A 21,601-nucleotide genomic window follows, 5' to 3' on the forward strand; every position below is an offset into this window, starting at 1 on the left:
AGTATGTAGCTGTAGATATCAGAGAATATTACACCTTTCAGGCTTTCCAAATTCTGTAATACATTAAATCATTTATATTCAGCTTTATCAATGTTAAAACCGAATTCTCTGGATATCTTCTATACAGTTCAAAACCCTGTAGTGTAAACCCAGTACTACTACTACCTTAAGAGTAAAACTAGTAATACTACCGGTATTACTAAGAGTAATACTAGTAATAGTAATACCAGTAATACTACCTTAAGAGCAAATTAAAAGCAGAGGACTACCACAAGATGTTACCACTGTAACTAAATCTCTGATGATTAGTGTTATAAGTTGCCCCCTTAATTAATTTTCAGAGAGCATTGCATTAATAATAGAAAGGAATTTATTGAGTAAGCAACAGCAAGCAAAACAGTGCTGGGCGGCCGGGGAGTCTCGGCTCCACCAACGGCGCGCACCTCACCCCCGCCAGGGTCCCTTTTTATATCTTGGTAATTCTGGGATTACGCAGCACATCCTGGTATATTCTGCGACTGCACGCACTGTTGCTAGGGGGTCGTCTCTGTCCCTCTGGTGGTCGTGAAGATGAAGGCCGTAGTCTTCCTCCGCGTTGTGGTTCAACTTCTTTTTTTTATTTGGTCATGTTGGCCCAGCGTGAGACAGGAATGCAGGATGTTGATACACTAGTTTAGCAACTTATCAGGAGATGGTTACATGAACTTTGCAGCAGTGTCTTTGAACAAAAGAGGCAACTGAGATGCAGAAGGAGAGAAGGGGAGGGGGTTCTCTTTTTTGTTACATTAAGCAAAAGAATTTTCATAGTGTCTAGCCAAGTATTATACATCTTACTTCAGCAGGGAGCTTTTGCAACTCCTGCTCCTCAAACGGAACTCCTTGTTTTATAATACAAAAGACAATGAACAAACATTTATTGTGTATTACAATTAGGACCAAAGCATCCTATTTTAGACACACTGGTAGCTATCCCATTCAGTAAAATCAGAATACAAACTTAAAAAAAAAAATGTAGCAGGTAACTCCTTTTGAGAATATAACCTCAACTATACAATCATATAACCTTTTAATGGCTGAGTGTCTAGTTTCTGTGAGATATCTTCTCTTTTTTTCTAAACTTGGAAGAGGTGCCATTTGCTTTGCAGAAGCTTGCAGGCATGCTTGATGAACAGATTTGAGCAGCGATCCATTTTTCTGCAAAGGATGTGTTTTAATAGTTCTGGCACTGAAAGAAAAGCATTTATCTTCTTTTTTTCTTCCCATTGTATGAAGGAGACAAATTAAGGAGTTCCTCTTTTCACAGAACTCTGCTTTTACACTACACAGCCTCACCTTCAGTACACTGAATAGCTCCCTGCCTCGTGCTTGTCACTCCTGGGTCAGCCCGGGCTGCGGTGTGTGACAGGCTTATTGGCAGCTCCCTGGAGCATCAGATGCTGCCACATTCTGTGCTCGTGTAGATCAGGATCAGATCTGATGTATTCTCTATTTAGTGGCTGAAAAGCAACTGTAGCATAATGTGATTTTATTTAGTCCTGACGTTTCTACAAGACTGATAATTTAATGTAAATGAGATGAGAAAACACCCAGTCCTGTCATTACAATGCTTTGAAGGTGAAGGTCCAGTTCTTCAAAAAGTGTGGGAAGAACTCATTATTGTAGAACATACTACATTAGAACCCGTGCATTTGTTTGTCTTATATCTGGTTTAAGATGCATGACTTAATTTCTCGGAAGAAACTGTATATTTCTGATGGCATATGAGACCATCTCCTAGAGTTAAAGCAAGCGAATGTCATTATCTCACTTACGTGGTTTGATTTGGTAGTGTTACATTATATTCAATATTGCCTTTTCCTATTAGGTTGTTCCTTAACGGATAAAGTACAGCAGCTAGTTCTGCCCTTGTGAGAAATATGTTGAAGTCAGAAACATCATTACGGGTACATTAGGTATAAGCCAGGTTTCTTGTAGTGTTTTTACTCTGTTTAATCAGATACTTCTAAAATCTGTAATATGTTTAAATGGCAATTTTAAAAAGTAGAAATGTATTTCCATTTTTCCAAGATAATAGAAAATAATGTATGCGAATTAGTGTATTTGCTAAAGTGAAATTGAAGATATCAATGCTGGATGTATGCCAAAGTGAGTATTTAGTCTAAAGCATACATGTGAAACCATCTGAAGCCCCAGTTCCCTTTAATACTACTTTCAATATTTTCCCTTTTTTTTTTCTTTTTTTTTTAACTATGACTTACCAAAGTTGCCTGGAAATGAGAAGTTGCTACAAGCTTTATTTTAAAAACTCTAATTTAAAATGCAGTGTAGAAAATTTGCCACCAGTGTAAATTAATCTTTATTACTGAGCAGTCATGCAACAGAAAGAAAGGATTGCATAAATAGGGAATACAGTGAAGGGTAACCCCAGATGTCATGGCTAAATACACCTTTATTTTTCTTTCTGGATAAATAAGCTTTGACTTTAATATGCAATGTGTATGTTCTTTCCTCCATGAAACAACTCCTTGTTAGCTAAGCTGTTTTATCTGCTTCATCGTGATTTCCCTACACACAAGTGAGAGAAGCATAATGTTTCTGTTCTGACATGACGGCAGATGGTTGTCTATTACGGTAAAGTTCATAGTGGTAGGTTTAGAATATCACTGTCTTGCATGCACAAAGAAAGTATGACTCTGACTGCTAATTATATGATTAACATTTTTAAAGTCTCCGAATTTTTTTAGTATTCTGTAAAAGTTTTATAAATTGTTCAATCAAAGAATATTTAAATGCCGTATGTTAAAACCAGGAAATCATCTGTTTAATTTGATATTTTGCCTGTGTATGTGCTGTACATTACTTAAAGGTCAACTCCTTTGGCAAAGCTGCAAAACCAGGAGCAAAGTGGGAGGCTGTTAAAGGCATTTATCTTTTACCAGTCCAACCTTGAAATTTTGCTGCATTTATTCCCTGAGACACACTTGTTGAATACCTGATTTATTGAGTAATAATGGTAATACAACCTTAAACATTAAAGATTTATTTTACTAGCAGTTCTTCTATAATTTTTTCATAACCTAACATTTCTGACTTGCATTGTTGACTAATATCACTGAAGTCAGACTTTTTTTGTGTGTTTGTTTTTGAAAATAAATGTAGTTGGTCCAGGTTCCATGAGGCAATGATTTCAATCATATTTAGTAGGATAGAATCTCATATCTGTAGTAGGTTGAAGTTCTACTTATCTCCTCAATAATGTTTATACTGTGTATACGGGGTTTTAAACAAGTCTGTAACTATTTACAACATTAAAAAAAAAAAAAAAAAAAAAAAAAAGGATTAGGAAATGGAAATCATATACAGAAGTGTGTATGAGGAAGGGCAGTTCTTCATGCTTGCTTTTCTCTCTACATTCAAGTCTCAGTCTGAGGTACCCAGCAAGAAAAACACAATGTTTTTCCTCCCATATCGTCTCTTTTTCCAGAATTCAAGTGCTGTTTTACCCATTTTCTCCTCCCTCAGAGTGATTCCTAAACCTGAAGGACTCTGTGAGCAGAAAAATATAATGTGTTCAAGGACATGTATTAACTCTGACCACTGAAACGTGTTTACCAGCCAGGTTTTGGAGTCTCCCTCCTGAAGGACTTCAAAAGTCATCTATCTGAGCATAGTCCTGGACAACTTGCTCCAGGTGGCCCTGCTTGCGCAGGAGGGTTTGGTCTGGATGACCGCCAGAGGTCTGTTCCATCCTGTCCTGTTCTGTGATTCTATGAACTGCATATAATTAATTTGATGCCATAAACTAGAGCCAATGTCTAAACTTATATCTATTGATTTAGTGCAAAACACATTTATTTGTGTATTTACATACAAAAACAAACAAACAAACAAACAAAAATAGATCAAATGCCAACACGAGTTTTAACTTCAGATTTTGAATGTTTTTTAAAGTATGACTTTAAAAATTAAGAGCAAAGTAGGATAGAAAAAAAGTAGAATTTAGCCAGAAGTTAAATAACATAGTGTGTTGTATATTGCTTTGATACTCTAGTTGCCTGTATAGCATGTTGTGTGTACGAAATGGCTAGCTTTTCCCATATGGTTTATTTAATAAAATAAAATTCAACAGAAATACTATTTTTGTGAGCAATGTAAAAAGGAGTCATCTAATGAGCTTTAATGCACTCGGTACTTTCACTCATGTATATAATCTTGCACTTTGAATACAGGACTACGCAGACCTTGTAAAGTATAACTTGATAACAATACTTAATATTTTTCTGCTTTGCATCTGTAAGTAATCACATGGTGATACAGTGGGGGAGCAAACAACACAAAGCTTTTTGTCACCTTCACGATTTTGACTCTGTAGTAAGAGATTCTATCAGAATTCAAATTGCAATTGAAAAGTATTTCACATATAAACTAAAATATTGTATCTGTTTAGTGTATCTTCTCTGTAAATGTAATGGGTCAAAATCTGATTTTATGTACTCCAGTTACCACTTCCAGTGATGTAGGTGGAATATCCAGCTATCACTGAACAAAGTGGTGAGTTCATTCTGATAACCTGGGCCAGGCAAGTTTAATGAGCTGATCAATGGACCAGAGGATTCGCATGGCCAGCACAACTCCCAGATGTTCACATGGGAAACAAAGTTTAAGAGGAAGCTGTATCTGTCCTTCCATCTTGCAGCCTTTTGACTTTCTTCTTCCTCGTTCAACTGTTGGTCTCTTCTGTTTTGCTTTCCTTGAGATAAGTCTGACTCTTCAATCACCAGGTTTATAGAATTATCCACTTCTTGAACACCCGCCTGCTTCAGCCCTACCTCATCTGTTTCTTCTTAGAAATGAGGATTCAAAGAGCTGTGGAATTCAATAGTCCACTTTAACAAGTGCAGTAGTGTATGTGATGTGGTCAGGGCAAGAGGAAATAAATACATTCAGTGGATTTAATTCCAAAACCACTGAAATAAAGTACAGCGAAATAATATAAAAACTCACAAGCTATAAAACAGAAAAAAAAAAAAAAAAAGAAAAAAAACATAGCATGTATCATCTCTAAGTATCATGACAACACGTATCTTTTATTTTATCTCTAAATGGCAGGAAAGTCGGTACCTGTTTATCATTAAAAAATGTACATACAGATAACTGAATTCCAGAATAGTTTCAACACTGATTTTTTTTCCACAGCTTTTCCTAAGGAAACTAGATTATTTAAACTATTTTCCTCTTTGAAGTAATTGGTATGAAGGAAATACTGTACTTAAAATGAAATAAAGTATTTGAAAGTTTTGCGATCAAAAAAAAAAAAAAGTCACCTATGCTGCAAATATTTAATTATTTAAGTTGCATGATTAAAGGGATTTTTTGTTGATTAAATATTTTTTTGTGTAACTGCAGAATTTTTTTATTGGTTGATGTAGTATTTTAATTTCTGATCATTGGCTTATATTTTAAATAAATATTTTATATAACTTATATATTAGCACATATCTTACAACATGATGTCACACAAAGGCTTTTAGAAATCAGTCCATGCATGGATGAGTATGGAGATGACCACAAAAGTCAGAGATCAGTGTCTCTTCTATATAACTGCTGTTACATAAACTAATCATCACAGTTTTTCAGTGAGGCTCAGACTGTAACTTCTTGGCACATTCAGCCTTATATTTGTGCAATACAGAAACATTTTTCAAAGCAAATGGCTCTGGTTCTTGAGAAGAGAGAGCCCTTGGTTCTTGAGGGCAAACAATCAGTTTAGTCCATCATTGATTTTCCAAACTAGTTGGCAGGCAGATTATTTTCTGTTTTTGCTGTCCTACATATTATCTTGGAGCTTCTCACTGTATGTGGTTAATACAGTATGGTCTTGTCTTTCAAGTACATCCACCTACCTCTTCCTGGAAATAGCTCACTTCCTATAACCTTGTGTAATTGACTTGCCTGTCAGTCCTGGTGGTTGCCCATTATAAAAGAAGCTTTCATATATAAGGTAGATATAAGAAAGAAGTGTATTTTGTCTTCTCTTTTTCACTGTTATTAGAAACTCTCATCAATTTCACATTGCAGTTCTGAAGCACAACGTGAAACAATTTCCTTCCTTATTAACACAGGATAGAAGGAATGAGCATGCTCTAGATTCAGTGAAAAGGGAGCTTCCTTTGGGGCTTCAGCAGAAGACAGAGAAGGAGAGCAGTTGTCCTTGTCAGACTGGAGTTCCAGTGGGCTATGTTCTCTTATGTATGCTTCAGGTAGTTTTGTGAAGTATTGCAGCCACAAGAAGGGGAGTGAGGAAAAGAAGCAGAACAGGGAGTTGACATCTGTAATACTGTCCGATGTAGCATATGTGACCAATATTGCGTATGTGGGACTCTACTCACTTTTCTGAAAAGTAGCAAGGTGTGACATACCTTCACTTGATTTCAAATAACATGGCCACGAGAGTTACTGATGATCCTAGGCATATCCACATTTGTATGCATAGATGTGCACACAACCGGAGTTAAAGGAACTATTTTACATAGCAGTAGAGAAGAATAAATATTTGATTTGCTGATATGAGACTGCAGATTTTGTGAGCAGAAACTTTTGAAAGCTCTTTCATTATTTTTCAAAGAAGCGGACAAAAATAATAATATTATGGAACTTCCTTATCAAATATTGAAGGATTAAATCCTTGTGCTTGTCCTCTTAACTGCTTTTCAAACTTAGAAGTCTCCCATCGATGATGTAGATTTGAGAAGCCTGGATAAGCAGATACAGTTTATGCGGTTTGTGCCAAGTATAGGCATTGATATACAAGTGTCTTTTAAATGAAGAATCAGTATGTTCTGGCAGTGTGAGCAGAATCTACAAGTCAAACTAAAAAGGATTTCCAATAAAAAGCAAAATTCTGTAGGTTATTCTGAATAATCATTTATGTCTGGGGAGTTGTATATACCTGAATAAATAAAATACGCCTGAATCAGGATGAAATTTGGAACTAAACCATTATATAAAATAAATAAATACATTTAGACATATTTCCATTGATTTAATTTTGTAGTAACTTTTTAGCTTAGTAATTAAATTTATAACTTTTTTTTTTTTTTTTTTTAAACAAATATAAAAACCAGCTATTTGTAAACATAGCTGTTTTAATAATAATTGCATGTATTCAGACATGGTATGAAATTTCCCCATCCATGCTAGTCTCTTAAGGTCAAGTCTAATGTAAAGTTTAGATTCACTTGGACAAACTGCTGATCCATAGCTGGGAAATGACTCAGATATTTCATCCCTTGAGGGATCCATTTGAAGTTAGAGCCAGATTGATGTGCTCTCAGTCAGTATTTGGAGGTAGGGTTCCACGTTTTTTTGTATTATTGTAATTGTGTTAAGTCAGTGATACTCATCCTGGAACTTCTAACAGCAGACAAAGTTTTTGTCTGTGAGTATTGTCTTTTTGCTCACAGATTTTGGAAGGGGTCATTCTTTATTCTCTACTAACTATTAATGCCATTGTTTAGGCTCTGTGTCCTCACCACACCTGATTTCTGTACTTTTTCTTCTGAAAAAAACTTCAGGCCAACAGAAGAAATGTAACCAGGAAAGGTGGATTTTTCCTTCCTGAAGTTCTGACAAAGCATTTTCTCTGTTGTTACCTTTTATCTTCTTCCTACAGTCTTTGGACTTTTGAGAAATCCCAGTTGTGCCATCATGCACAGAATTTGTATAGGTTTGAAAAATATCTAGTGAGAGGGGAACAAATCCAGTCTTATATTAGCTGCACAATCACCTGGACCTGGCATGTGGTTCCTACATTTTCTTCCTTCATAGTTCATAAAATTACGGAGAATATAATATCCCCAATCTAATGCCATTTTATTTTATCAGTTACTACATATCGGGTTCATACTTGCTTAAGTGCTTTTTTAAATTGAAGGAAAACAGGAGGGAAGAGCAGCTGGGCTCACAAGTGGTAAAGCAATTTTGTACTAATCCTTCTTCTGCCCTTCTGAACTGTTTGGAAGAATTTTACCACCTTAGAAGCAAGTGTCAGTGTAACTGAGCTTTAAGATAATTTAATATTACACTTTCATCCAATTTAGAAATCATGTCCTAGATCCAGTGGAGTGTGTAAGCTTTACATATATCTAACTGTAAGAGTATAAGGCATATGCATAGTTCACAAGCTTTGTGTTAATCACAGAATCACAGAATTTTGGGGGTTGGAAGGGACCTCGAGAGATCATCAGGTCCAACCCTCCTGCCAAAGCAGGTTCCTTAGAGCAGGCTGCCCAGGTTGGCATCCAGATGGGCCTTGAATATCTCCAGAGGAGACTCCACAACCTCCCTGGGCAGCCTGTCCCAGTGCTCCATCACCCTCACTGTGAAGAAGTTCTTTCTGATGTTGGTGCAGAACTTCCTGTGCTCCATTTTGTGGCCATTGCCCTTGTCCTCTCCCTACAAACCATTGAAAAGAGGTTGGCTGAATCCCTCTGTCTCCCACACCTCAGGTATTTATAAACATTGATGAGATCCCCTTTCAGTCTTTTCTCTAGGCTGAACAGACCCAGGTCTCTCAGCCTTTCTTCATAGGGGAGATGCTCCAGGCCGTGTATCATCTTTGTGGCCCTCTGCAGGACTCTCAGGAGATCCCTGTCTTTTTTGTACTGGGGAGCCCAGAAGTGGACACAGTACTTCAGGTGAGGCCTGACCAGGGCAGAGTAGAGGTGGAGAATCACTTCCCTTGACCTGCTGGCCACACTAAGGACTCTGGCATTCTGCTACATCAGATCCTGAACTGGGATCCATCCCATTCCTAGTTTGGTCACTTATGTAGCTCATCAGTTAAAAACAACCTGCATCTCAAACCCTTCCAGTGCCCTTTGTGAAATTGCAAAGGATCATGGCAGTTTTCTATGATTACTGATTAGGACCAGATTAAAAGCTTGATTAAATGACAGCTTAAGACACACTTTAGTTATATCTAGAGGGAAGGTAACAAGTGAAGAAGGAGCTTTTTGAGACAGGGATATAATTTATCACAGCACCAACCAATTGTAACAGCTGGTGTCCCAGTCTCTGTAAAACTATTTACCATTGCAATTGCCACTTAACCCAAAATCAGGATCTTTGGAACTCCTACAGGGTCTGGTATAGGAGTATTGGTATATATTTCATGAGTCTGGTCTAGGAAAGTACATTCTGAAGTCTGTTGGACTCTAATAGCTTTGAAAGATGACTCTGAAAACAGTTAAGAATTGTGATAAAAATATTAGAAAGAGCCATCAGTTTGCTAGTATGTTCTTCATTCTGTTTTCATATCCACTCACATCTAGTCATGAGCTATTTAAAATTATTGTTTTTAGGCATTGCACAAAGATTTTTTTTATTATTTTTTTATTATTTTTTTTTTCATTTGGATATTATTAGAAATGAGATAGCTGTAGCATTTAGATATAAAGGCTTGCATGCATAGGCACTTCTAAAGAAGTTATGCTTTTATTTCTGGGAGAAAAAAAAAAACAGTGGATAAAAAAAAAGTAGACAACTCTTTCCTCATGTAAATCAGACCTATGAAATTTTGACATTTTTAGCATTAGGCATCTAAATCACTTTCTTTAACATGGATGAATGTTTTCTTGTAATAGTAATCTTTAGGAGAATTGAAACAATTTGATAACAAACACCATTTTAGACGAGAACAGATAACAGAAAATGAAATAATGATGAGTTTAGAATTTGCAGGAAGAAGCTTTCTTCCCTTCATTTTCCGCTTGAAAATATTAGTATAAAAATTGATTGTCTCTAAAGCCTGTAACCTATTCAGCTGCTAATCTCCCAGCTCCTTTGAGTCATTTTTTCATTCAAAGATAACCATTGTTGCACAGGTGACAAATGTGGGTTTTTTTTCTTCCTTTCCTTCTCCATTTATGGCATTTGCTGGAAACACCTTCTTTCAGTAATGCCTCAGTTGCTGCCATTTGTTCTGTTCGTGCTAATTTGCTGATAATCAAGTCATCTGCAGAAATGTTATGTGTCTCCTTAGGCAGGATGGCAATGCAACAGCAGTCTGATTTTCTGAGCCTGGCTCACTTGTGTTCTTCCACGGGAAATGCCATGTACTAACGCGGGCAAGGTATTAAATAATCTCCTTGAGTTTTATTACATAGCCTCTAAGAAAGAGACATAGAAGACTGGGTTTGATTTTATAGCACAAAATAAACAGTAGTTAGTTAGGTCTTTTACCATTGAAGTCACCTCTGTTCCTGAGGTAGGATAACTGCCTAGGGTTGTGCTGCTTGATAGTTTGGTTTCAAGAGCGTTGCAATTAAAAACAGAGGGGCTGTTTCATTTCTGGATCCTGAGGTGTACAATTTCGAAAAAGAATGTCTGACATTTGCCTTTTCATGCATCTTCATGGAACTTTGCTGCTTGTGTTTATATAAAACTTTAAACTATTATTGTTTTAGGAGGAGGAAGATTTACAATGCGAATATTACAATGTCACTGCTTTGATGCTCCTCAAAATAGAAAACTTCCGTTTGAGGACAAGAAGACAGCTTCACTTGAATAATGTAAAATGTCAGTTTTTCTTCTGGTATTGAATTGTGTTTTTGTTTGTTTGTTTGTTTTAACATTTTTTTTTTTTAATTATATAAATAAAATCTGCAAGTCCTTATATATCAAAAATATTTTAGCTATTTTAGCTACTGGGAAAGTTGTGGTTAAAAATATGAATTTTCTAGTAGCACAATAAAGTATGTTCTACAAATGTGTAGATCAGTTCTGTGCAGAATATATGGATGTTTTAAAGCCTGCAACTGTGTGTGCTTCAGTGGAATTAAGCAAAATGCTGAATACACCATCAAGCAGAGCAAAGGGTTGAGACATTGCCCAAGGAGAAATCCAAGCCCCTGTTAGTTTCCAACTCTCTGTTAGATTCAGGTTTTAGGCATGAAATTGCACAAGTGAAAATAATTTTCCTAAGTGAACCCTAGTGCCCTGTACCAAGGATTTTCTTCTGTAATGAATTCTTTAGCCTCAGAGCCTGGAAGCCTGTAACAAACAAAATAAAACCACTGCGTTGTAAACAAATAATAAAAAAATCTTGCACATTGGATACGATGGAGAATATGCAAATACGGGAAATAAACCAAGAAAATAAAGGCAAGCATCCTATTAGTCTCTACCAATCATAATAGGATGTAATTGGGTAATTGTCAGCAGATTTTTTAGGATAGCGACTGAAGATCTAAGAGCTTAAAAATGTTAACATTTATGAGACAACTGCAGAGAACTCCTGCTAAAGCTCTTGATGTACCAGAAATCTTGGCCAGATAATCACAATCCTGAAAGTTGTTTGAATTACAATGATTGCTTTCTGAAAATACCAGCTGCTGGCTGCAGTTTCCAATGGAAAACTATAGATTCATCTGACTTGCAAAAACATTTTCCAACACATGGCATTATTCTTAATACTATCTCATGGAAATAATCATAGCTCCTGTTACTTTTTCTTTTTATTAATATCAACAATCTGTTTCAGCAACTGGTGAACTTCAGCAAAATAAAGAGCATAAATCAATCCCATATTTATATTAGTAAAAATGTATGATGTGGCAAAGTACTGCACTGAAAATTTTCTTTCCAAGTTTAACAGCAGAAGCCTAGTCCCTGTTGGATACCTGTCTGTTTGTATTTCTTTTCTCATATAACAGGGAATATACTAGTGTGGGGTTGTTTTGTTGTTGTTGTTTTGCAACACAGTACAAAAAGATTTATCATTGCAGGCTTTTCTGAGTTTTAAATTATTGAGTTGTTATTCTTAACTCAAAAAAAAAAAAAAAAAAAAAAAAAAAAAGGAAAGCATCCTTTTCTTTAAAATGGAGAGGCATGGATTTCATGGAGGGACCACTCAGCTGGATGGTCACACTCAAACAGGTGTGATTAATAGCTCAACGTTCAGGTGGAGACCAGTGATGAGTGGTGTCCCTCGTGGATATGTATGGGTACCAGCACTATTTAATGTCTTTGTTGGTGGCATGGGCAGTGGGATTGAGTGTACCCTCAGCAAGTTTGTCAATGACACCAAGATGTGTGGTGTGGTTGATACTCTGGAGGGAAGGGATGCCAACAAGAGGAACCCAAACAGGCTTGAGAGACATTAATAAGGTGATGAAGTCATTTGGTCACTATAGATACACTAAGAAGCTGAAGACATTTAAGAAAAGGAGGGAGAACAGGATAAAGAAACTACTTTGTCACCTACCAGCAGGTAGGAGAGTTTTCTGAGATTGGGGGATAGGGCAGCTCAACACTGAAAATATACTCGAAATACTAATCTGGAAAAGCAAAATAAAAATTAAATGAGTTAAATAAAAATGTTCTTGTAAAAAGAACATCTAAATGTTCTTTAAATAAAAATTAAATAAATGTTCTTCAGCCTTACACTTAATCCAGATGGAAGTGTTTACAAAAAATAAAATAAAATCTTGGACAGAGAGTATGCTAATACTCTTCCTCAGAACTATATGAGGAAGGAAACTAATGTTTTATACTCAACATTTGCCACAAAATCTTTCAACTTGTGGTGTTATCATCATATCCCACAGCAGAGGTGGCCTACTGAACAGGATTTTATTGTTGTTGAAGGTACTTTCAACAGGGACCCCTGCATTTGTCTGTATTTTCTGTTACCTCTGAAAATACATCATGATTTCTGGATTTCCAGAAAAGAGTTCTTTGCTCTTTCTTCTGGCTCCATTAGTGGTACATTGAAATCCTGCTGAGTTGTTACAGTTTCCAAAGCAGCAGATTAATACTATACAATTCTATTTATGCACCTTATTTTTCACTTAATCCACCAAAAGTATGTAGGACTCTAACTCTATGAGTAGTGATGGTAAGGCTTAGTCGTAATAGTTGGTAAGGCTTATTCATTTTGCATGGCATTAGGATTGTAGAAGTTTCTCTATTACCTTCATTTATCTGTGCCATGGTTTCTTGCTTGTAACATGGATATTTGCATTCTCAGCTTTAAAAGGTTCTCTCCAAAAAGTGTCTTCCCCCTTAACATTTGATTCATGAATTTTTGAGAGGATATAATCAGACAGTGTCTGCCCCTCCCTTCCCCCCAAATAAATAACTAAATAGAAATGAGGGAGAAAAATGCTGAAGTGGTCTGTGGAAATACTGCAAAATGTCATTAAAAGTAGTGTCTTGACTAGTAATAGAAATGCTCCTTATTGAATCTGACCAACACTGTTTCTTTTCCCTTCCCTTCCCTTCCCTTCCCATTACAGACCTTGCAATATTGATATTACATCTTTATTTCTTTTCTGGCTTTGTTCCTCCAAATAGTAATAAAATGGTTATATGCAATTGCATATAAAGAGCATACAAAAACACTATATTTCAATTTCATAGCAGTTTATTCTCTTTTCTTGTGGTCTTTGTTTATTCTCCCTTTCTTTCTGTAGCTGTTACAAGTTTTTGCAGCTTGCCAACCCACCAAGTGCAGAGTGAGCAGAATAGAAAAAGACTGCCTGCACCTCTGTTTTAATGAGCCATGGAACATCTTGGAACAGATAGGACATCTTCTAACATCTCCCTGTATTTGACAACCTCTTGTAAGCATTACAAGCAGAGCAGTCCTCCAAAAGACAAGGGAGACCTAGTCTGAGGGTTTTTCAGTCTTCACTCAGATAGGAGGCAATGTCTTCTGCCAGGTCCACTGTTGCAAACTTGCATCTCTATTTTCATAGTCTAGTTATATGAAAAATTCCCAGTCCAAACCAGTTTAAATTTAACAGATGTATGCACATGTACATGTATGTTGCATATCAGCTACACTATTGCTCTGTCAGGCAGTCTTAGCCATACAGCAGCTGCCCAGCTCACTCACCTAGAACAGTGTTGGTTTTTACTAATCTGCTCCTTTCACACGAATCGGCAGAAGATGCATATGTGGTGGTTGTGGTTCCAGGTGTTTGCGGTGGCCCTGGTGGTGGGAAGGTGAGGTCAGTGCTACTGTGGTGTACCATGTCCCATTTAATAGAGAATGGGGATGAAATGAGAACTTAAAGTGAGGTTCTCTAACCAGTTTAGTACCAGTTTATGTACTAAATGCTCAGTGAAAAAATATTTTTACCTAATTTAAACAACAACAACAAAAAAAACATTTTTCATATGCTATCTGCACATACTTAGTGTGCTTTGTGGTTATTTATAAATGATGATGACAGTAACTGTGAAAACTGTTTAATACATCAGTGAACATTTCCATATGATGAGGCTGACAGGCTGACCAAATAGTGGCACAGGCTGCCCAGAGAGGCTGTGGGGTCTCCTTAGAGATCTTCAAAAGCCACCTGGACCTGGGCCTGGGCACCCTTTGGATGGCCCTGCTTGAGCAGGGGTTGGACCTCATGGGCTCCAGGGCCCTGCCAACCTCAACCATTCTGTGATTCTGTGCTATGTGCTAAACAAAATCTGACTTCAGTTCCCTCTTGGTAGAAATCTGGGTGCAGTTCTACAAAGAAACGTATTTAGTCTGACCAAGTCCAACTTAAACTCTTTTTCTTGCAAGAACATGAAAGTTTTCCTATTTTCATCAGTGAATAAAAACTGAGCCATGAAAAAAAAAAAAAAAAAAGTAAAAAAAAGGTTTATGTTTGGCTTGTTGGTGTGTTTGTGATTATTTATTTATTTATTTATTTATTTTCTGTTTATCTTTTCTGTGCTATAATTCAAAGGCTATAATTTTTTATTCTGACAGAAAATTGAAAACTTTGTAGAAAACAGGTTATGGCAGCACAACTACCAAATAACTACTCAGAAGAATAATGATGAATGCAAAAACTTTGAAAAGGTTAACTTTCAAATATCTTTTATCGTGTTTGTAAATATTATTTCTTTCACCATTAATGTTTTTGGACAACAGCATGTGTAGAATAAAAACAGTATCTTTATATTTCCATTCCATATTTCACTACAGTATTGTGAGCTTCTTAGTTCTTTTGTGACTGTGGGAAGTCTGATAATTCATATCAACGGCTTGCAAAAGCTAATATAATATCATAAAGAGCTCAATTGAATTAGCAGCTATTGTGACCTTCAAAATTAATAGAATGTGGTAAAGGTGAAATGGAAAATCTCATGGAAATATGAGGTTGAAATTTTGTTAACATATTGGTCACCTAAATAGGTGATGAAAGGAAATGGTTGGAGAATTTCAATAAAAACCTAAATACCTTTACTGCTATCAGAAAATATAATTTCAGAATGTACACCCAAATACTTCTGTTACAATTTGAAGTTAGTAATTACTGTGCTTTGCCTGTCCTATCTTTGATCAGAAAACCTACTTTGTGTGTCTCTACTTCATGTTTTTCTGCTGTTTCCATAAGCTCTTCTCCTGAAATCTGCAGTAGCTTGCTGTTTATTTTCATTGCTTTTGAGACCACTGGACCATTACATGCATAATACAGCAGAGAACAGAATCCACCACCCAGCTTAGCTTGGTGCTCTGCACACATCACATCAGATCTGCAATACGAATAAAGGAAAGGGAGAAAGGATTTAGAGAAGAAGAGTAATAAATATACTCTGAGATGGCCTGAATCATCAGAACCAGAAATGGTTTTCTTTGGCTGTACATAGTGGATTATACAGCTGAATTAAAAGTAGCAAAGAAAGAAAAGAAAAAAAAACTCACCAAGGTGGAGCATGGAAAAAGATTAATTTCCAGAGACTTTGACACTTGAGAGATAAGTTTTGCAGAAAGTTGATGTCACGTAGCTTTGTTGAATTAGTTTCCTGGAGCCAACTGTTCAGTTGTTTCATGGCAACAGTGAAAGAGGTACTTGCACAATGTTCAGTTTAAGAGAAGAAATAACAAAGCCAAAAAAAAAAAAAAGGCAGAATTGACTGTCACAAATCAAAGAATGTGACTGTTTCTTGGTGAACATAGAATGTATTTGAGGAAAGAAAGAACAATCAGATAAGGAAGTAAAAAGAGTCCTTCCCACCCCCGGTAAAACCTACAGTAATTTAGTAGAGCAAAAACCTGTTCATCAGAGTAAGTTAGGAAGCCTGCTTCAGGACACTAAAGGCAGCTCCAGGAATGTTCTGCAAGAAACCGATTTTCCATGAAGTTACTGATGTAGTCTTTTCTTTTATTTTATTTTTTTTCTGTTGTACTCTGACAAGTTCAGTGCTTGACAGATAAACCATGACTATTAAATATTAAGGAGACCAGAGATCAAGCTGTCCTATGTTGAATTAGCCTCAGACTCGCTGTATGACCTTTGGATTCTGTTCACTCACTGCAATTCCTGCTGCACATTCTTCTGCAGTCTTTGTGGGATAATTGCGATGTGATTCTGCTTGCCAAGTGATAATTCACTCTTCCATTCTTTAGCTGTATGGTTTTTAAGATTTCCAGGGCTGCTTCAGTGAGGTCTTTATTTACTTCCTTTTCTAATGGTGGGGTGTCTGATAATTCAGATCAACTGCTTTTGAAAGCCAGTATCATAAAGGGCATGAGGCTCAGTGAATTAGCTGCTATTGCAACCTGTCAAGCTCCATACATTAAATACTGAATTATATCCAATAGCAATCATGTCCCACAAAGGTAAGTTCCAAAATTGTTTTTCTGCCAAGGAGTAGCAGATCACCCAGAGGGGCTGTGTGACAGGCAGAACCAACTGTCCTTAACTCAGTGCAGTTCAGCTCAAACTCTTTCTTATGAAAATGCTTGGGAACAGAACTCTAATACTGTGCATGCAGATACTTCTGATCAGCAGTTTTAAATCCACTGCCTAGTATCTTAAGACCAACCACAGACACTCCATGTTTTTTCTAAGATCCTTTGAAAAGGATCACGTGTTCACGAAAAATAAATCTTCGATTTTGTTTCTCTGAAATAGAAATATGTATGTTGTCAGTGATTTTTTTTTCTTCTTTCTTTTCCCAGAATAAAATTTCTTTCCTCAAATGAATCTTAACTTTACTTAGTTTTGAAAACTCAGTATGTCAGTGTGCAAATTGAATCTTCAGGATTCATTTGCAATGAACAATTTTAAAATATGTGTTTATATATATCAGCACTATGAGCATTCATTAAGTATCAGTAACTTATTCTTGGCAACAAATACTAATTGTTATTAATAAAAATGTTATTACATAACGACAATTTCCCTCACTTTCAATGGGATCAGTTGCACACCTAATCAAGAGACTTTATCTTGGTGCCACTTTCCTTGATGATTGTCTGATATGAGAGAAAACATCCTCTTATAAATTGGATACTCAGCATGTATTCAATATATTGAGAAATCCACAATATCTGTGAAAAGTGATTTCTCTTGAGCAAAATCTTAAATTCAGGGTTTATCTGGTTTGGAACAGATTTGAGAATCTTACATTTGGAAGTAAATCCAGACCCCATAATATAAATGCTACTTGCCTTGCTAGAATATATGGCTGATTCATGATGTGATAACTTTAATATCACAATCCAGATTATAGATTGTATTAAGGTTGGAAGAGACCTTCAAGGTCATCTGGTCCAACCATCACCCTACTACAAATATCACCCACTAAACCATGTCCCTAAGCACCACGTCCAACCTTTCCTGGAACACCCCCAAGAACTGAGACTTCACCACCTCCCTAGGCAACCTGTTCCAGGGCCTGACTGCTCTTTCTGAGCAGAAATGTCTCCTACTTTCCAACCTGAACCTCCCCTGGCACAACTTGAGGCCATTCCCTCTAGTCCTATCACTAGTTACCTGTGAGAAGAGGCTGACCCCCAGCTCCCCACACCTTCCTTTCAGGCAGTTGTAGAGAGCAATAAGGCCTCCCCTGAGCCTTCTCTTCTCCAGCCTAAACAACCCCAGCTCCCTCAGCCACTCCTCACAAGACTTGTGTTCTGTTATGGGCATTTTGATTTACATTTTGACTAGATGCTGCAAGATTGTGCCACTCTGTGCATGTTCACATGATCAGTGACATATGGTGATGCTCTTAGCTTTGTCTGAGAAATCACTTGTCTTAAAGTAGTGTGTGAAGAAATCATAAATAACGTGAATGTGTTAGCATGAGAATTAACACATTTGTGACAAGTACTGCTACCTGTATATTAGTTTAACATCATACCGTTTAGACTGGATCTGTTTAATGCCCCACCAACTTTGAAAAGAAATTGAATTTATAAGTACTTCTCTTCATGAGATCATGTAGACGGGCCTCTGTATGTCCATCCAATTCCTGTCCCTGGAATACCAGAAAGACATGATTGACAACATTTTTGTTCATGGCTAGTCAGATGAATCTGATTATGATAGAAATTAGATAAATGTGCCCATTTTGTTATATGGCATATTTTCCATCTACAAGTGTGTCTGCCTGGAAGCTATCCACTCGACACCAGATCATATTTTCCATGATTCATCAGGTCTGCAGAACACCGTAACAGAAAACTTTAGCAGACATAACTCTCTTCACACTGTAAGTGGGAAATCAAAGGCTCCATATGCCAAAATATCTTTAAAGACTTGGGCTTAGCTTTAGGTGTGTATATATGTAGGCTTTGATTAGTTCTTAAAACATGGATGTCAAGCAGGATTCAACCAGTTGGTTTCTAGAGTTAAAATATTTTCAGCTTCCCTCCTCAACAGCCTACTGTTCCACCTGAAACTCTTGTCACAAAATGATGTTCTTTAAATAAGCAAGCAGTCTTTTACAGACTTTACGGAGCAGATTCCCTTGTCTTCATAAGAAAGCCACAGGACACTGAAATATAAGAGAAAGTTTTCATGGTGATACTGGAGATATCTTAGGAGGTTTCTGATACCAGTGAGAACTTTGTACCTTTGATGTTAGAGAATTACAACTGAAATAGACCTATTTGACATTAAATTTGGTCAAAGATTATTTAGCTGCTGTCAGCTACACTTTCTGTGTCAAACAGTTGTCTCCCATCCTTCTTTAAAGTAAAAATTTTGTAGGTTTTGATTAAAAAGGATGACTCTTTCAACCCGCTAAAGAGCTAGTCACATCTAGTACCTTCATGTACTATTTTTAGCCTATGAAACTGTATTAAATCAATGTCAATATGATCCCTAATAGACATATCAAGGAAAGTCACTTGTAGTTTGGCAAAAGAATAGATTTCTGAGCTGTGACGGCACTTTCCTTGTCTTCTGTGATTACAAGCAAATTCCACCTGAATTTCCTGAAAGTGATAATAGAAATGCATTTTAACGTGGGAACACATTTTCATGTAAAATCTTGATATATCAATACTATTTCCTAATGTTTATCCTTTGTATTCTGTAATAGCTGGTAACAGCTCTTACATCTTCAGTGTTCAATGTATTCCAGTCTTCTATCTTTGAAAATTGAAATAATCCAGATCTTTGCCAATAATTTTTGCAGATGTCTCAAAAAGGAATGAATAACAAAGCTGTCTGAACTCAGTCTGTTAAGAAGATTTTCATCTGATGGAAAACTTCTTATTGAGTAGTTAATCACTTCGAAATCAGAACTCGTTGGTATCACTGGAGTATGTGTTTAATTTGAATATTGATAAAACAGCTGCAGACATCCATTTATAATTTCATGAAGGCTTCATGTCATAACTTCAGGAGGTCAAGACAATTCATTTAGTTATTTGTGCTCTTAACACAAGATGTAATAATTTTCATGTTGCCTTTTGCAGGGAAAAAGAAGTTCAAATAAATCATAAGAACAAAATATAACACAAAGTGTTTGTGTCATTAGTGGAATATACAAGTAGGCAACACATTTCAAACAAGTATGTAATGTGAGGTGATTACTCATTTTCTTTTTCATCCTCCAGAAATTACGAGAAAATTGTTAAGAAAGTTACCTTATATATATACACATATATATAATGTAATATATATTGAGATCTTGAGAAATTAGAGGACTGGGCAATCACCAACAATATGAAGAAGAGCAAATTCCAGATTCTGCACCTGGGGTGGGGTAATTCTGGATAAACTTAGGGACTGGGGGACCAGAGAGTGGAGAACTGTCCTATTGAAAGGGATCTGGGTGTTCTGGTTGACAGCAGGCTGAATATGAGCCAGCAGTATGCCTTGGCAGCCAAAAGGGTCAGCTGTGCCCAGGGGTCCATCAAGCACGGCACTGCTAGCTGATCAAAGGAAGGGATTGTCCCACTCTGCTCTGTGGTGGTGTGGCCTTACCTCCAGCACTGTGTGTGTGGTTTTGGGTGCCACAGTATAAAGACATGACGCTATTAGAGAGCGTTCAAAGGAGGGCTACAAAAATGGTGAAGGGTCTAAAGGGGAAGACATATGAGGAACAGCTGAGGTCCCTTGTTTATTCAGCCCAGGGCAGAGCAGGCTGAGGGGAGGCCTCATGGTGGACTGCGGCTCCCTCACAAGGGGAGCGGAGGGGCAGGCGCTGAGCTCTGCTCTCTGGGGACAGCGACAGGACCCGAGGGAACGGCATGGAGCTGGGACAGGGGAGGGTCAGGCTGGGTGTGAGGGAAAGGTTCTGCACCCAGAAGGTGGTCGGGCACTGGAACTGCTCCCTGGGGCAGTGATCATGGCACTGAGCTTGCTGTGGTTCAAGAAGCATTTGGACAATTCTCTCAGACACGTGTTCTGTTTTTGGGATGTTCCTGTGTGGAGCCAGTAGTTGGACTTTATGATCCTTGTGGGTCCTTTCCAACTCAGGATACTCTATGATTCTATGATATAGTAATAAAGTTATGTGGGTATTTTAGCTGTAATTTGTAGAACTTGGCATTGACTTATGCGCATCAGTCCTAGATTAAGTATTGCTTCAGCAGCAACTTTTATGCATTACATAATGCTGCAAGTTTTAGTACATTTTATTGAAGGAAACTGTGCAATAGTATATATACAAATTAAACACTTGCCAAAGTAGTTGGTATATTAAATATGCAAATTCAATTTAAGGAAGACATATAACTGAATTAGCACTGAAAAGTCCCTGATATTCTGTGATTTACTTGGTAAGACCCTCAGAGAAATTTAATATTGTGGAGTTAGCAAAGCCATGAAAACTTTTGCCCATAAGAACAAAAGCCTCTAACTAAAGTTTAATGAGAAAAGTATTAATAATTGTCCCCAAACTAGGGTAAAGGGGAACAGGAAACTTGCTGTGCTTTGGTACTATTGATTATGGCCTCCTAGAATGCTTCATTATCAGCCAGCCATGCATTGCTTATAAATGCATTAGAGTTCTGGGACAGATCGCTCATTGTTAAAATTGGCAGCTCAATCCCTAAAGGCAGACAGGGTGCAGAGCCTAGATACGTGTGGTCCCTCAGTAACATCCCTCTTGCACTTCTACCTTCTTTCCAGGTAATTTTGTTACAGACTATAAAGTATCCTATTGATTGAGCTCTGAAAGTTGTAAATGTGATTTATGAGCTATATTTGATTAAAAGTGTGGCTGCTCTGGGGGACACAGACATTTCTTCCCCCTTGGTCTAACACTGTGTAAATCACTTAAATCCATTGCCTGAGAGAGTACGCCCTTATAAAAAACTAGTAAAAATGGAAAGTTGTGTTGGAAAACTAGG

General features: G+C 37.0%; 1 protein-coding gene across 3 annotated transcripts in view; it reads left to right on the plus strand.

Moving 5' to 3' along the window:
• The window catches only part of EYS (eyes shut homolog), a 723,774-nt gene that overhangs the window by 512,159 nt on the left and 190,014 nt on the right, over positions 1-21,601 (plus strand). The gene's annotated exons all lie outside the window — the stretch shown is intronic.

The sequence above is a fragment of the Aythya ferina genome, assembly GCF_964211825.1.
Source record: "Aythya ferina genome assembly, chromosome: 3".
Taxonomy (NCBI): domain Eukaryota; kingdom Metazoa; phylum Chordata; class Aves; order Anseriformes; family Anatidae; genus Aythya; species Aythya ferina.